Source organism: Pseudophryne corroboree, chromosome 8 (genome assembly GCF_028390025.1).
Source record: "Pseudophryne corroboree isolate aPseCor3 chromosome 8, aPseCor3.hap2, whole genome shotgun sequence".
NCBI lineage: Eukaryota > Metazoa > Chordata > Amphibia > Anura > Myobatrachidae > Pseudophryne > Pseudophryne corroboree.
The window spans coordinates 259,265,343-259,283,852 of record NC_086451.1 but is presented as its reverse complement, the minus strand read 5'-3'; the positions used below and the strand labels follow the sequence as shown (position 1 = coordinate 259,283,852).

At 45.6% G+C, this 18,510-nt stretch overlaps 1 protein-coding gene and 2 pseudogenes across 1 annotated transcript in view; 2 read left to right on the top strand and 1 right to left on the bottom strand.

Annotated features, from left to right (window-relative positions):
* LOC134947699 (pre-mRNA 3'-end-processing factor FIP1-like) overlaps positions 1 to 18,510 on the top strand; it is a 148,235-nt gene that overhangs the window by 103,104 nt on the left and 26,621 nt on the right. The window lies entirely within an intron of this gene.
* LOC134953537 (5S ribosomal RNA) lies at positions 4,902 to 5,020 on the bottom strand (annotated as a pseudogene).
* LOC134953525 (5S ribosomal RNA) lies at positions 6,653 to 6,771 on the top strand (annotated as a pseudogene).

Sequence of the window (18,510 nt, the reverse complement as noted above, 5' to 3'; positions counted from 1 at the left end):
GGGACCTGCTCAGGGCCAGAGAAATGGATACCTAGCAACAGTGCCGTAACTAGACATTTTAGCACTGTGTGCAAGAAACGGCATCGGAGCCCCACCCCTGCATGCAAAACAGGGGCAGTGCGCGCCGTAGGCGCGCGCAAAAATACATAGTGGCGTGGCTTCGTGGGGAAGGGGTGTGGCCACAAAATAATACCAATTCCTAAAACGGTGCACAGTAGTCTCCATTCTTCAAATTACGCCGCACAGTAGCACCACTACACCAGGTAGAGACCCTTTCACACCTTACAACGAACAGATTCCTCTTTTTACACATTACGGCAGACAGCGTCCCCTTTTTACACATTACGGCAGACAGCGTCCCCCTTTTTATACATTACGGCAGACAGCGTCCCCTTTTTACACATAACGGCAGACAGCGTGCCCTTGTTACACATAGCGGCAGACAGCGTGCACTTTTTACACATTACGGCAGACAGCGTACACTTTTTACACATAACGGCAGACAGCGTGCCCTTGTTAAACATAGCGGCAGACAGCGTACACTTTTTACACATTACGGCAGACAGCGTCCCCTTTTTAACCATTACGGCAGACAGCGTACACTTTTTACACATAACGGCAGACAACGTACACTTTTTACACATAGCGGCAGACAGCGTGCCCTTGTTACACATTACGGCAGACAGCGTGACCTTGTTACACATTACGGCAGACAGCGTGACCTTGTTACACATTACGGCAGACAGCGTGCCCTTGTTACACATTACGGCAGACGGCGTGCCCTTGTTACACATTACGGCAGACAGCGTGCCCTTGTTACACATTACGGCAGACAGCGTGCCCTTGTTACACATTACGGCAGGCAGATTCCCCCTTTTTACACGTTGCGGCAGGCAGTCTCCCGTTTTTACACATTGCGGCAGGCAGATTCCCCATTTTTACACATAGCGGCAGGCAGATTCCCCATTTTTACACATTGCGGCAGGCAGATTCCCCATTTTTACACATTGCGGCAGGCAGTCCCCCCTTTTTACACATTGCGGCAGGCAGTCCCCCATTTTTACACATAGCGGCAGGCAGTCCACCCTTTTTACACATTGCGGTAGGCAGTCCCCCATTTTTACACATAGCGGCAGGCAGATTCCCCATTTTTACACGTTGCGGCAGGCAGATTCCCCATTTTTACACATTGCGGCAGGCAGTCCCCCCTTTTTACACATTGCGGCAGGCAGTCCCCCATTTTTACACATAGCGGCAGGCAGTCCACCCTTTTTACACATTGCGGTAGGCAGTCCCCCATTTTTACACATAGCGGCAGGCAGTCCCAACAAATAAAGAAAGAAAGAGACAGAAAGAAAGAAATAAAGAAAGAGACAGAAAGAAAGAAAGAAAGAAAGAAAGAAAGAAAGAAAGAAAGAAAGAAAGAAAGAAAGAAAGAAAGAGAAAGACAGAAAGAAAGTAGAATCATACTTACCCTCTCCACTGGCTCAGGCTCCTCGTGCAGCTTGACGATTCCCGGGCAGTAGACGAGGTGGAGGAGGGTGCCGCAGCAGCGCTGTGTTATTGGTGGAGGCGCTGCTGCTGCTGCCCCCCTGCTTCACTATAGGCTGTTCTCGGAAGACAGCCTATAGTGAAGCAGAGGGGCAGCAGCAGCAGCGCCTCCACCAGTAACAAAGCGCTGCTGCGGTTCCCTCCTTCGCCTCCGTCCTCCTCCTTCCCCCCGTCCGTGCCACTGCTCTTCTCCTCTGTGGGCAGCTGTGCGCTGCGGGCAGCGGTTGCCCGCAGCGCACAGCGGCATGTAATGAGTCAGTTTGACTCATTAGATGCTTGGGCCCCTGGACAGAGGCGGGCCCCAGTGCAATGCACTGCTTGCCCTGCCGGTAGTTCCGCCTCTGCCAATCACTCATATGGATGCTTCAGATACAGTTTAAAATAAATAAATATATATATATATATATATATATATATATATATATATATATATATATATTGGGATATTTACTTTACATCAAATGAAAAATATTGCAACTCTGTTTGTCATGACATTACATTATTGGAGAATGTGGTTCAGTATGGAAATATGTAAGGTAATGCACTTCGGTAGCAAGAATAAGAACACTACCTACATACTAAATGGGGAGAAACTAGGGAATTCTGTACTGGAAAACGATTTAGGTGTTCACATAGATAACAAACTTAACAGTAGTACCCAAAGTACTGTAGGAATGCAGCAAAAGAGGCAAACAAGGTATTAGCATGCATTAAGCGGGGAATTGATGCAAGGGATGAGAGTGTTATACTTCCACTATATAAATCACTAGTGAGGCCACATCTTGAATGCTGTGTACAATTATGGGCACCATACTACAAAAAGGATATCCTGGAACTAGAAAAGGTTCAGAGATAAGCGACCAAATAGATAAAGGGAATGGAGACTCCAGAATACGAGGAAAGGCTTACTAGGCTAGGCATGTTTACACTGGAAAAAAGGAGATTGAGGGGACATGATTAACATCTACAGATGTATAAGGGGTAATACACAGAGCTAGCGGGGGATTTGTTTTTGGTATGATCATCGAAAAGGATACGTGGACACCGGCTTAGGTTTGAGGAGAGGAGATTTCGCACAGAGAGAGACGGAAAGGTTTCTTCACAGTAAGGACAATACGTATATGGAATTCCCTGCCTGAGAGAGTATTGATGGCGGACTCAGTTATTACTTTCAAAAATGGGCATGAGAAATTCCTAATGGATAAGGATATACAGGGTTATGGTGGGTAAATCATCTACTATGGTAATATAAAAATGGAGTATTTTAGTTTACAGCTTAACACTCACCACAGTTAAAATTAGCCTTAAAAATAGTTCAGTGTAGGAGACCACTAACAGGTTGAACTCGATGGACAAATTGTTTTTTTCAACCTCAGGAATTATGGGGGTAATTCAGACCTGATCAGGTCCAAACTGCGCATGCGTATGCACAGGCGCGTTGCATGGGTACAAACCGGATCGCCGCTCAGTGATGGGTTTGTGTGATGGATCCGGTCCCCAGGGGCGATCGCAAGGAGATTTACAGGAAGAAGGCGTTTGTGGATGTCAACTGACAGTTTTCAGGGAGTGTCTGGAAAAACGCAGGCGTGTCCATGCGTTTGCAGGGAGGGTTCCTGACGTCAATTCCGGTCCCGGACAGGCTGATGTGATTGTAGCGGCTGAGTAAGTCCTGGGCTGCGCAGAGACTGCACAAAATCTGTTTGTACAGCTCTGCTACACATGCGTACGCACACTTGCACAGCTAAAATACACTCCCCATGTAGGCGGTGACTATCTGATCGCAGCAGTGCAAAAATCGCCTGCTAGTGATCAGGTCTGAATTAGGCCCTATGTTACTGAGGGGGTCATTCTGACCTGATCGCTCGCTGCAGTTCATCGCAGCGATCAGGTCAGAACTGCTGACAGCCGATGGCTGTCGCTGCCCAGCGATCGCCTCTGCCTGATTGACAGGCAGAGGTGGTCGCTGGGCTGAAGTGAGCAGCACGGCGGCGTTTGGCCGCCATTTTGTGGGCGCGGGCGGCCAACACAGGCATGGCCGGACCGTGCGGGGGGCGGGCCGCAGCAGCTGCGTGACATCACACGCAGCCGCTGCGACCGGGCAGCGATGAGTACCTCCCGGCCAGCCACAGGAGCTGCGCTGGTTGGGAATTACTCTTCAAGTACAAAAGCATCGCCGCTGTACAAGGATTTGTACAAGGTAAAAGGGATTTTGAATAAGGAAGGCTATCACTCCATTTTACAACGCCATGCCATACCATACCCTGTGGACAGCGCTTGATTGGAGCCAATTTCATCCTCCAACAGGACAATGACCCAAAGCACACCTCCAAATTATGCAAGAACTATTTAGGGAAGAATGCAGGTAGCTGGTATTCTGTCTGTAATGGAGTGGCCAGCTCAGTCACCAGATCTCAGCCCTATTGAGCTTTTGTGGGAGCAGCTTGACCGTATGACATAAGAAGTGCCCATCAAGCCAATCCAACTTGTGGGAGGTGCTTCAGGAAGCGTGGGGGTGCAATTTATTCAGATTACCTCAACAAATGAACAGCTACGATGCCAAAGGTCTGCAATGCAGTAATTTCTGCAAAAGGAGCATTCTTTGACGAAAGCAAAGTTTGAAGTACAAAATTATTATTTCAAATAAAAATCATTATTTCTAACCTTGCCAATGTCTTGACTAAAGAAAAAAGGAGAAAATTGGCTTGCAGAAGACTCTTGTGTGGGTGCACTCTTATGTAAATTTGTTTATATGAAACTATTAAATCACAACTTTTAATGACTAATTATATTAAGAAAAAATCCACACTATCATATTCCACCACCGTTGGTCAGTAAGGATAAAGTGGTGTCTGTGTACAAACATATATGTCAACTCATCTATATCTCTTAAAAATAAGATATCGCCAAAGGTGTGACTGCATAAATCTGAATAGTGAAATCTATGCAGATTATAGGGTAAACCAATCGACTGATTATTTGGTTGAAAAAATTGGAAATGTTCTGATTAGTCTAAAGTATTAGACTTGTAGGGGGATGTAGACACTGGCTCTACACCCAAATCCTCTCCAACCAGCACAAGCTAGGCTTGTTTTAATGAGACCTCAATGGGTCGTTAGACCGGACTAATATTAGGAGTATAGATCCTAATCAAGTATATATAAATAAGAAATTGACCTCTGTGGGACCTTGTAAATATCAATAATGGAATTGATCAGCTTATCCCAGAATATTTGGGAAGAGTAATGCATGAAAACAGTTTATAAATTTGGAACAGGGAAAAAAACAAAAGGATGAGTGAAGAAGAAAAAATGTGGTGATCCTGCTGTTGGTATAAAGTCGAGATGAGTCATAAATTACAACACCAGGTATTCTCTGGGGGTCCCCCTCACAGATACTGACCCAGCCCAACACCGTTTTGCTTCCAAGATCGGACGAGATCGGGCTCTATCGGTGGGGTATGGTAGTAATTACTGGACGCAAATGTTGTCGACTTACCAATGAGAGTGCACCTAAGGAAGGGTTACAAAGAGAATAGGAAAAGTTGCGGATCTACTGTCTACGTTAGACACAGGATTAACCTGTGAATCATAGATGAGAGTCCGCGGATGTAAGTAGGTGACAAATAGAGAGATAGAAAAAGGTGAGAAGGGACTAGTTGAATACCTAGATCAGAGAGTTTGCAATATTAAATATACTCGCCGTTGCCCTCAATTATAAGCAAACCACACACTGGCACGCAGGCCCATCTATATATCGAGTGGTCCCAGCTACTCACATATACGTATGCATTAAATTGATTCCTATTACTGGGCTGTCCAGGTTAAAATGGCCAGCTCCCAACGAAGGTATGTACAGGGCAAATTGGTGTACCTAGGTATTTTCAAATATGGTTATTCCTTCTTGATACAGCCCCGTGATGTTAATCAATTCTTATTGCCTCCTGCTGACCGATATCGGCATGCTGTATCCAATAAACGAGGGATAATAACCGTTGCCCAAATCCCTGGGTCACCGTATAAATATAGACAATTTGCTTTCAGTGTAAATCTATTTATAGGCAACCTCCTGGGGACAAGATATGTCCCTTAGTCCCTTGATTTGCACTGCTATGAGCTAAGAGATTGAAAAATAGAGTACATGTACCAATACCAATGTGATTGGTGTGTAAAAATTAAATAAATCGATGGGGAAATACCAGTTCCTACCCAGGTCCCTGGGTCAGTCTGAGGTTGATGGGATCTGGAAAATGCTCCTAGCGTCCTTGGTCCACGCTGTGAAACACGTTTTCCAGCGTTTCCAGCGTGGACCAAGGATGCTAGGAGCATTTTCCAGATCCCATCAACCTCAGACTGACCCAGGTACCTGGGCAGGGACCGGTATTTCCCCATCGATTTATTTAATTTTTACACACCAATCACATTGGTATTGGTACATGTACTCTATTTTTCAATCTCTTAGCTCATAGCAGTGCAAATCAAGGGACTAAGGGACATATCTTGTCCCCAGGAGGTTGCCTATAAATAGATTTACACTGAAAGCAAATTGTCTATATTTATACGGTGACCCAGGGATTTGGGCAACTGTTATTATCCCTCGTTTATTGGATACAGCATGCCGATATCGGTCAGCAGGAGGCAATAAGAATTGATTAACATCATGGGGCTGTATCAAAAAGGAATAACCATATTTGAAAATACCTAGGTACACCAATTTGCCCTGGACATACCTCGTTGGGAGCTGGCTATTTTAACCTGGACAGCCCAGTAATAGGAATCAATTTAATGCATACGTATATGTGAGTAGCTGGGACCACTCTATATATAAATGGGCCTGCATGCCAGTGTGTGGTTTGCTTATAATTGAGGGCAACAGCGAGTATATTTAATATTGCAAACTCTCTGATCTAGGTATTCAACTAGTCCCCTCTCACCTTTTTCTATCTCTCTATTTCTCACCTACTTACATCCGCGGACTCTCATCTATGATTCACAGGTTAATCCTGTGTCTAACGTAGACAGTAGATCCGCAACTTTTCCTTTTCTCTTTGTAACCCTTCCTTAGGTGCACTCTCATTGGTAAGTCGACAACATTTGCGTCCAGTAATTACTACCATACCCCACCGATAGAGCCCGATCTCGTCCGATCTTGGAAGCAAAACGGTGTTGGGCTGGGTCAGTATCTGTGAGGGGGACCCCCAGAGAATACCTGGTGTTGTAATTTATGACTCATCTCGACTTTATACCAACAGCAGGATCACCACATTTTTTCTTCTTCACTCATCCTTTTGTTTTTTTCCCTGTTCCAAATTTATAAACTGTTTTCATGCATTACTCTTCCCAAATATTCTGGGATAAGCTGATCAATTCCATTATTGATATTTACAAGGTCCCACAGAGGTCAATTTCTTATTTATATATACTTGATTAGGATCTATACTCCTAATATTAGTCCGGTCTAACGACCCATTGAGGTCTCATTAAAACAAGTCTAGCTTGTGCTGGTTGGAGAGGATTTGGGTGTAGAGCCAGTGTCTTCATCCCCCTACAAATCTAATACTTTAGACTAACCAGAACATTTCCAATTTTTTCAACCAAATAATCAGTCGATTGGTTTACCCTATAATCTGCATAGATTTCACTATTCAGATTTATGCAGTCACACCTTTGGCGATATCTTATTTTTAAGAGATATAGATGAGTTGACATATATGTTTGTACACAGATACCACTTTATCCTTACTGACCAACGGTGGTGAAATATGATAGTGTGGATTTTTTCTTAATATAATTAGTCATTAAAAGTTATGTTTTAATAGTTTCATATAAACAAATTTACATAAGAGTGCACCCACACAAGAGTCTTCTGCAAGCCAATTTTCTCCTAAGTTTCCCTCTGACTCTGGGTGCACCACCAGGTAACTATAATGGGATTGTCCCTGTACATCGTCATAATTCTGGTTTAATACAATTTTGTCTGAATCTTGGACTGGTGCAGAATCATACCTTTGTTTGAGATACAATGTCTTGACTATACAGTGCATCCGGAAAATATTCACAGTTCTTCACTTTCTCCACATTTTGTTATGTTACAGCCTTATCCAAAATGGAATTAATTCATTTTTCCCCTCAAAATTCTTCACACAATACCCAATAATGACAATATGAAAAAAGTTTTTTTTATGATCTTTGCAGATTTATTAAAAATAAAAACACTAAGAAATGACATGTACATAAAGTATTCACAGCCTTTGCCATGAAGCTCACAATTTAGCTCAGGTGCATCCTGTTTCCACTGATCATCCTTGAGATCTTCCTACAGCTTAATTGGAGTCCACCTATGGTAAATTCAGTTGATTGGACATGATTTGGAAAGGCACACACCTGTCTATATAAGGTCCCACACTTGACAGCGCATGTCTGAGCACAAACCAAGCATGAAGTCAGAGGAATTGTCTGTAGACCTCCGAGACAGGATTGTCTCAAGGCACAAATCTGGGGAAGGGTATAGAAATATATCTGATGCTTTGAAGGTCCGAATGAGCACAGTGGCCTCCATCATCCATAAATGGAAGAAGTTCGGAACCACCAGGACTCTTCCTATAGTTGGCCATCTAAACTGAGCGATCAGGGGAGATGGGCCCTAGTCAGAGAGGTTACCAAGAACCTGATGGTCACTCTGTCAGAGCTACAGCATTCATCTGTGGAGAGAGGAGAACCTTCCAGAAGGACAACCATCTCTGCAGCAATCCACCGTCAGGTCTGTATGGTAGAGTGGCCAGACGGAAGCCACTCCTTAGTAAAAAGCACATGGCAGCCCACCTGGAGTTTGCCAAAATGCACCTGAAGGACCATGAGAAATAAAAAATTCTCTGATCAGATGAGACAAAGATTGAACTCTTTGGCGTGAATGCCAGGCATCATGTTTGCAGGAAACCAGGCACTGCTTATCACCAGGCCAATACCATCCCTACAGTGAAGCATGGTGATGGCAGCATCATGCTGTGGGGATGTTTCTCAGCGGCAGGAACTGGGAGACTAGTCAGGATAGAGGTAAAGATGAATGCAGCAATGTACAGAGACATCCTGGATGAAAACCTGCTTCAGAGCGCTCTTGACCTCAGACTGGGGTGACAGTTCATCTTTCAGCAGGACAACTACCCTAAGCACACAGCTAAGATATCAAAGGAGTGGCTTCAGGACAACTCTGTGAATGTCCTTGAGTGGCCCAACCAGAGTCCAGACTTGAATCCTATTGAACATCTCTGGAGAGATCTGAAAATGGCTGTGCACCGATGCTTACCATCCAACCTGATGGAGCTTAAGCGGTGCTGCAAAGAGGAATGGGTGAAACTACCCAAAGATAGGTGTGCCAAGCTTATGGCATCATATTCAAAAAGACTTGAGGCTGTAATTGCTGCCAAAGGTGCATCAACAAAGTATTGAGCAAAGGCTGTGAATGCTTATGTACATGTGATTTCTTAGTTTTTTATTTTTAATAAATTTGCAAACATCTCAAACTTTTTTCATGTTGTCTTCATGGGATATTGGGGGTCATTCCGAGTTGTTCTCTCGCTAGCAGGTTTTAGCAGCCGTGCAAATGCATTGTCGCTGCCCACCGGGGAGTGTATTTTCGCTTTGCAGAAGTGCGAACGTCTGTGCAGTAGAGCGCCTGCAAAAACATTTTGTGCAGAACAAGACCAGCCCTGGACTTACTCTTCGTGTGCGTTGATTCTAACGTTGGAGGGATGGCTTTTGACGTCACACACCCACCCAGCGTTCGCCCAGCTACGCCTGCATTTTCCCTGGCGTGCCTTCATTTTTCCAAACACTCCCAGAAAACGGTCAGTTGACACCCAGAAATGCCCCCTTCCTGTCAGTCTTCTTGCGGCCGCCAGTGCGACTGAAAACGTCGCTACAACCTGTGCAGAACCACAATTCTCTTTGTACCCGTACGTCGCGCGTGCATGCGCAGATTAGCTGATTTTTACACTGATCGCTACGCAACGAACAACGGCAGCTAGCAATCAACTCGGAATGACCCCCCATTGTGTGTAGAATTTTGAGGGGAAAAATTTATTTATTCCATTTTGGAATAAGGCTGTAACATAATAACATAATAGTAACTAATAAAAATGCTTGTCTATGCAAAATAGACCATTGCCAATACCCCCCCCCCCCCCCCCATCCAGTACAGCTCATGATGAAAAGAAAAGTAATGCAAGATGGAATTGTCCTTGGGCCCTTCCCCCTCCCACACTTTAATGTTGGATATTTAAAAGGAAATTCACAGTTTAACAAGCCAATAACGTCAGTAACAAGGACTGCCACTTTTGTGGCAAATGTGATTGCTGTGTTTGGGCCCCCACAAACCAATTTCTTGGAAGGACTACCTCCATCACTAATGAGATGATGAGGGTGTTAATTACATTATAATTGTGTAAAAATTTGCAGCAAATGTCATAAAATAGAGGAGATGCCTAGATGGTTATCGTCTCTACCTCTACTAACTTTGGCCTCCCAAATAGAGCAGATGCCTTCACAAACGTTGTCAGGATTTGGGTAAAAATAATCCCACATCCAAGAGGTGACTTTTTTGGCCTTATGCTTAGACATCACAATGGCTTTCTTTTTAACATCCTCATCCTCATTAGTGTCAGAAAGTAGTAGCACACAAATATCCCCCTCATCCTATTCCACTCCCACACTAGCATCCTCAATTTATATTATGTTCTCATCACCATTTTTACTTGTACTGCTCTCCATATATGCAGATGGTGCAGAAATGGTGGAAGGAAACGAAAGAGGCTTCTCTATGAGGACAGTGTGACAAATGTCAGACTCGCACATAGATAACATGGACACCCCTATACTCTCATCAGTGATTTGTGAACATACAGTTTGAGCTTTAGTATTCTATTTTGGGGGGGCACTGATATGTTGCTTTTTAAGGTGAAACCTCTACCCCTTTTTTAACATTCTAAAAGATTTTAATTTCACATTCCCTTTCCGAAACTCTTTGCCCCCTGGACTACCTTTAGTAGATGTTGTACTATCATGACTGGCAGCAGCGCTAGCAGTTGGTTGCTGCTCCTGCTCTTCTCTCGACTGATCATTATTCATATCCAACAACACACAAAAGATGTACAATAAAAAATATTTTTTACTTTTTTTCGCAAATGACAACCCACACAGCAGGGAGTCACACCACTCATATTTACGTGCACAGTGTTGCAGTGACAAAAAGGTTGTACAATAAAAAAGATCAATTCTTTTATACTTTTTCTCTGACGTCCTAGTGGATGCTGGGGACTCCGTCAGGACCATGGGGATTAGCGGCTCCGCAGGAGACAGGGCACAAAAATAAAGCTTTAGGATCAGGTGGTGTGCACTGGCTCCTCCCCCTATGACCCTCCTCCAAGCCTCAGTTAGGTTTTTGTGCCCGTCCGAGCAGGGTGCAATCTAGGTGGCTCTCCTAAAGAGCTGCTTAGAAAAAGTTTTTAGGTTTTTTATTTTACAGTGAGTCCTGCTGGCAACAGGCTCACTGCAACGAGGGACTTAGGGGAGAAGAAGTGAACTCACCTGCGTGGAGGATGGATTGGCTTCTTAGGCTACTGGACACCATTAGCTCCAGAGGGATCGAACACAGGCCCAGCCATGGAGTCCGGTCCCGGAGCCGCGCCGCCGACCCCCTTGCAGATGCCGAAAAGTGAAGAGGTCCAGAAACCGGCGGCAGAAGACTTTTCAGTCTTCATGAGGTAGCGCACAGCACTGCAGCTGTGCGCCATTGTTGTCACACACTTCACACCAACGGTCACGGAGGGTGCAGGGCGCTGCGGGGGGCGCCCTGGGCAGCAATGAGAATACCTTGTTCTGGCTAAAAAATACATCACATATAGCCCCTGGGGCTATATGGATGTATTTAACCCCTGCCAGGTCTCAGAAAAACGGGAGAAGAAGCCCGCCGAAAAGGGGGCGGGGCCTATTCTCCTCAGCACACAGCGCCATTTTCCCTCACAGAAATGCTGGTGGGAAGGCTCCCAGGCTCTCCCCTGCACTGCACTACAGAAACAGGGTTAAAACAGAGAGGGGGGGCTCTTATTTGGCGATATGATTATATATATTAAGATGCTATAAGGGAAAAACACTTATATAAAGGTTGTCCCTGTATAATTATAGCGTTTTGGTGTGTGCTGGCAAACTTTCCCTCTGTCTCTCCAAAGGGCTAGTGGGGTCCTGTCCTCTATCAGAGCATTCCTTGTGTGTGTGCTGTGTGTCGGTACGTGTGTGTCGACATGTATGAGGACGATGTTGGTGAGGAGGCGGAGCAATTGCCTGTAATGGTGATGTCACTCTCTAGGGAGTCGACACCGGAATGGATGGCTTATTTAAGGAATTACGTGATAATGTCAACACGCTGCAAGGTCGGTTGACGACATGAGACGGCCGGCAAACCAATTAGTACCTGTCCAGGCGTCTCAAACACCGTCAGGGGCGTTAAAACGTCCTTTTACCTCAGTCGGTCGACACAGACACGGACACTGACTCCAGTGTCGACGGTGAAGAAACAAACGTATTTTCCTTTAGGGCCACACGTTACTTGTTAAGGGCAATGAAGGAGGTGTTACATATTTCTGATACTACAAGTACCACAAAAAAGGGTATTATGTGGAGTGTGAAAAAACTACCTGTAGTTTTTCCTGAATCAGATAAATTAAATGAAGTGTGTGATGATGCGTGGGTTTCCCCCGATAGAAAATTATTGGTGGTATACCCTTTCCCGCCAGAAGTTAGGGCGCGTTGGGAAACACCCCTTAGGGTGGATAAGGCGCTCACACGCTTATCAAAACAAGTGGCGGTACCGTCTCCAGATAGGGCCGCCCTCAAGGAGCCAGCTGATAGGAGGCTGGAAAATATCCTAAAAAGTATATACACACATACTGGTGTTATACTGCGACCAGCGATCGCCTCAGCCTGGATGTGCAGCGCTGGGGTGGCTTGGTCGGATTCCCTGACTGAAAATATTGATACCCTTGACAGGGACAGTATTTTATTGACTATAGAGCATTTAAAGGATGCATTTCTATATATGCGAGATGCACAGAGGGATATTTGCACTCTGGCATCAAGAGTAAGTGCGATGTCCATATCTGCCAGAAGTTGTTTATGGACACGACAGTGGTCAGGTGATGCAGATTCCAAACGGCAAGTATTGCCGTATAAAGGAGAAAAAGACAACGTCTTTTCAGCCTCAGTCCTTTTGTCCCCATAAGGGCAAGCGGGCAAAAGGCCAGTCATATCTGCCATGGGATAGAGGAAAAGGAAGAAGACTGCAGCAGGCAGCCCATTCCTAGGAACAGAAGCCCTCCACCGCTTCTGCCAAGTCCTCAGCATGACGCTGGGGCCGTACAAGCGGACTCAGGTGCGGTGGGGGGTCGTCTCAAGAGTTTCAGCACGCAGTGGGCTCACTCGCAAGTGGACCCCTGGATCCTACAAGTAGTATCCCAGGGGTACAGATTGGAAATTCGAGACGTCTCCCCCTCGCAGGTTCCTGAAGTCTGCTTTACCAACGTCTCCCTCTGACAGGGAGGCAGTAGTGGAAACAATTCACAAGCTGTATTCCCAGCAGGTGATAATCAAAGTACCCCTCATACAACAAGGAAAGGGGTATTATTCCACACTATATTGTGGTACTCAAGCCAGACGGCTCGGTGAGACCTATTCTAAATCTGAAATATTTGAACACTTACATACAAAGGTTCAAATCAAGATGGAGTCACTCAGAGCAGTGATAGCGAACCAGGAAGAAGGGGACTATATGGTGTCCCGGGACATCAGGGATGCTTACCTCCATGTCCCAATTTGCCCTTCTCACCAAGGGTACCTCAGGTTCGTGGTACAGAACTGTCACTATCAGTTTCAGACGCTGCCGGTGGGATTGTCCACGGCACCCCGGGTCCTTACCAAGGTAATGGCCGAAATGATGATTCTTCTTCAAAGAAAATGGACGATCTCCTGATAAGGGCAAGGTCCAGAGAACAGTTGGAGGTCGGAGTAGCACTATCTCAAGTAGTTCTACGACAGCACGGGTGGATTCTAAATATTCCAAAACCGCAGCTGTTTCCGACGACACGTCTGCTGTTCCTAGGGATGATTCTGGACACAGTCCAGAAAAAGGTGTTTCTCCCGGAGAAGAAAGCCAGGGAGTTATCCGAGCTAGTCAGGAACCTCCTAAAACCAGGAAAAGTGTCAGTGCATCATTGCACAAGGGTCCTGGGAAAAATGGTGGCTTTTTACGAAGCGATTCCATTCGGCAGATTTCACGCAAGAACTTTTCAGTGGGATCTGCTGGAAAAATGGTCCGGATCGCATCTTCAGATGCATCAGCGGATAACCCTGTCTCCAAGGACAAGGGTGTTTCTTCTGCGGTGGCTGCAGAGTGCTCATCTACTAAAGGGCCGCAGATTCGGCATTCAGGACTGGGTCCTGGTGACCACGGATGCCAGCCTGAGAGGCTGGGGAGCAGTCACACAGGGAAAAAATTTCCAGGGAGTGTGATCAAGTCTGGAGACTTCTCTCCACATAAATATACTGGAGCTAAGGGCAATTTACAATGTTCTAAGCTTAGCAAGACCTCTGCTTCAAGGTCAGCCGGTATTGATCCAGTGGGACAACATCACGGCAGTCGCCCACGTAAACAGACAGGGCGGCACAAGAAGCAGGAGGGCAATGGCAGAAACTGCAAGGATTCTTCGCTGGGCGAAAAATCATGTGATAGCACTGTCAGCAGTGTTCATTCCGGGAGTGGACAACTGGGAAGCAGACTTCCTCAGCAGGCACGACCTCCACCCGGGAGAGTGGGGACTTCATCAGGAAGTATTCCACATGATTGTGAACCGTTGGGAAAGACCAAAGGTGGACATGATGGCGTCCCGCCTGAACAAAAAACTGGACAGGTATTGCGCCAGGTCAAGAGACCCTCAAGCAATAGCTGTGGACGTTCTGGTAACACCGTGGGGGTACCAGTCGGTGTATGTGTTCCCTCCTCTGCTTCTCATACCCAAGGTACTGAGAATTATAAGACGTAGAGGAGTAAGAACTATACTCGTGGCTCCGGATTGGCCAAGAAGGACGTGGCACCCGGAACTTCAAGAAATGCTCACAGAGGACTCATGGCCTCTGCCGCTAAGAAGGGACTTGCTTCAGCAAGTACCAGGTCTGTTCCAAGACTTACCGCGGCTGCGTTTGACGGCATAGCGGTGGAACGCCGGATCCTAAGGGAAAAAGGCATTCCGGAAGAGGTCATTCCTACCCTGGTCAAAGCCAGGAAGGAGGTGACCGCACAACATTATCACCACATGTGGCGAAAATATGTTGCGTGGTGTGAGGCCAGGAAGGCCCCACGAAGAAATTTCAACTCGGTCGATTCCTGCATTTCCTGCAAACAGGAGTGTCTATGGGCCTCAAATTGGGGTCCATTAAGGTTCAAATTTCGGCCCTGTCAATTTTCTTCCAGAAAGAATTGGCTTCAGTTCCTGAAGTCCAGAAGTTTGTCAAGGGAGTATTGCATATACAACCCCCTTTTTGTGCCTCCAGTGGCACTGTGGGATCTCAACGTAGTTCTGGGATTCCTCAAATCACATTTTAAACTGCTCAAATCTGTGGATTTGAAATATCTCACATGAAAAGTGACCATGCTGTTGGCCCTGGCCTCGGCCAGGCGAGTGTCAGAATTGGCGGCTTTGTCTCACAAAAGCCATATCTGATTGTCCATTCAGACAGGGCAGAGCTGCGGACTCGTCCCCAGTTTCTCCCTAAGGTGGTGTCAGCGTTTCACCTGAACCAGCTTATTGTGGTACCTGCGGCTACTAGGGACTTGGAGGACTCCAAGTTGCTAGATGTTGTCAGGGCCCTGAAAATATAGGTTTCCAGGTCGGCTGGAGTCAGGAAAACTGACTTGCTGTTATCCTGTATGCACCCAACAAACTGGGTGCTCTTGCTTCTAAGCAGACGATTGCTCGTTGGATTTGTAGCACATTTCAACTTGCACATTCTGTGGCAGGCCTGCCACAGCCTAAATCTGTCAAGGCCCATTCCACAAGGAAGGTGGGCTCATCCTGGGCGGCTGCCCGAGGGGTCTCGGCATTACAACTCTGCCGAGCAGCTACGTGGTCGGGGGAGAACACGTTTGTAAAATTCTACAAATTTGATACCCTGGCTAAAGAGGACCTGGAGTTCTCTCATTCGGTGCTGCAGAGTCATCCGCACTCTCCCGCCCGTTTGGGAGCTTTGGTATAATCCCCATGGTCCTGACGGAGTCCCCAGCATCCACTAGGACGTCAGAGAAAATAAGATTTTACTTACCGATAAATCTATTTCTCGTAGTCCGTAGTGGATGCTGGGCGCCCATCCCAAGTGCGGATTGTCTGCAATACTTGTACATAGTTATTGTTACAAAAAAATCGGGTTGTTATTGTTGTGAGCCGTCTGTTCAGAGGCTCCTACGTTTGTCATACTGTTAACTGGGTTCAGATCATAAGTTGTACGGTGTGATTGGTGTGGCTGGTATGAGTCTTACCCGGGATTCAAAATCCTTCCTTATTGTGTACGCTCGTCCGGGCACAGTATCCTAACTGAGGCTTGGAGGAGGGTCATAGGGGGAGGAGCCAGTGCACACCACCTGATCCTAAAGCTTTATTTTTGTGCCCTGTCTCCTGCGGAGCCGCTAATCCCCATGGTCCTGACGGAGTCCCCAGCATCCACTACGGACTACGAGAAATAGATTTATCGGTAAGTAAAATCTTATTTTTTTTTTAAATGACAACACAAAGCGGCGAGTCACACAGCTTATATATATTGTGGCAACAAAGATGCTTATAAATATTATGTCTACAAAGGCGCAGAGGTGTACAGCGCACACAGCTTGTATAAAAAAAAGAGCATGTTTTTTTTAAATGAGAACAAAAGGGTCAAGTCACACTGCTTGTATTATTATTTCAGCAAAGGCACTTATATATATGTCAACAAAGGCGCTTATATATTTTATGTCAACAAATGTTACTTATATATATTATGTCAACAAAGGTGCATTCACGTACAGCGCACACAGCGTGCATAAAAAGAGAATTTTTTTTTAAATGAAGTCACATCGCTTATATATTTATTATGTCAACAAAGATGCTTATATACTGTATATTGTGTCAAGAAAGGTGCTTATACATATGTCAACAAATGTGTTTGTCAACAAAAGTACATTCGCATACAGCACACCAAGCTTGTATAAAAAAAAGATTTTTAAAAAAAATTATAACAAAAGTGGTGAGTCACACCGCTTACATTATTTTTTCAACAAAGGAACTTATATATATTAAGGGGGATATCATGGTTTCGCAATAAATTATTGCAAATGCGATAATTTGTTAGCCTATTACCGCCGAGTTTCCATAGGGCTTGTCATAGTTTTCTCTTTACCAGCTCAGAGCTGGTGATAAGTAGTGCAAAATCCCTATTTTGGGCTAAAAATGTCGGGGTTTGGTTCAGAACCCCTTGGACACCCTTCTGAATAACTAAATTAGGCACTAGAAGTTTTCAATTATTTTTAATTAGCTAATAATGACGTAATTTTTGGGGTCAAAAAATGCAAAGTAATGGAAATTGGGGTACAAGGTATGGGACAGGTATATACCCATTTCTCTTACATCCATAGGGGATACTGGAGTACAGTCTACTGTGGGGTATAGATGGGGTCCGTGAGCCAGTGCACAATAAATTCTTTAGTCTGTGTGTGTGCTGGCTCCTCCCCTCTATGCCCCTCCCCATCAGACTAGTTTAGAAATGTGTGCCTTCAGAGCCAGTCACACTCTGGAGGGCTCCAGAGAATTCATCATTTACTTTCACTTTTATAAAATTTCTACAACAGACATGCAGTTAGCTATTACCTGCCTGCTACGAGGGAGCTGTTGGGGGGACCCGGCCCCACCTTAAGTGGTCGATGCCCGAGCTTTGCCTGCTATTATGACTGTGGCTGGCTAATACTCTACCATTCATACACTGTTGTTATAAGAACTGTGTCTGATATATATCTACATACCTTCTCCTGTTAATTATCTGGGTAAACTAGTGTTTGAGACTTGTTTTATTCCAGTGTGGGTGGGTGTAATTTTGCTGTGAGAAAAGATCGGGAAAATAGTATACTGCATTAGCAGGATCACTATTTCATATCTCCCAACTGTCCCGATTTTCGCGGGACAGTCCCTTTTTTGAGGACTGTCCCGCTGTCCCACCCGCGGGTCGCAGTGTACTGCGGTGGGGGGGGCAGTTAGGAGGCTGCTGCACTCGCTGCTCTGCTCATATTAAAGTGGACAGAACTTCATCATCCAGCCTTGTCCGCAGTGTTCGTTCCGGGAGCCCTAAAAAGGGAAACGGACTTTCTTAGTCGACATGCCATTCATGTAAGCGAATGGGCTCTACACCCGGAGGTTTTTCAGACTCTAGTAGACAAGTGGGGGTTGCCAGAGATAGATCTCATGGTGTCCTGTCTGAACAACAAAGTTCTCGCATACTGGTCAAGAACAAAGGATCCTAGAGCGATCTTTGTGGATGCCCTGTCGGTGAGATGGGACTTTTATCTGGCTTATGTGTTTCCTCCAATCACCTTATTACCCAGGGTGGTGACAAAGATAAAGCAAGGAAAAGGTGCCGTGATAATAATAGCTCCAGCTTGGCCCAAAAGGCATTGGTACACAGATCTGCAGAGAATGTCGATGGATGCTCCACTTCTGGTCCCTCAACGTTCAGATCTACTGATTCAGGGTCCTTGTTATCACAGACATCTGGATCGACTGTCTTTGACGGCGTGGCTCTTGAAATCTCTGTCCTGAAGTCAAGAGGATTCTCACAACAGGTAATTCAAACTATGCTCAGAGCAAGGAAACCTTCCTCAGCTCGCATTTATCACAGAATA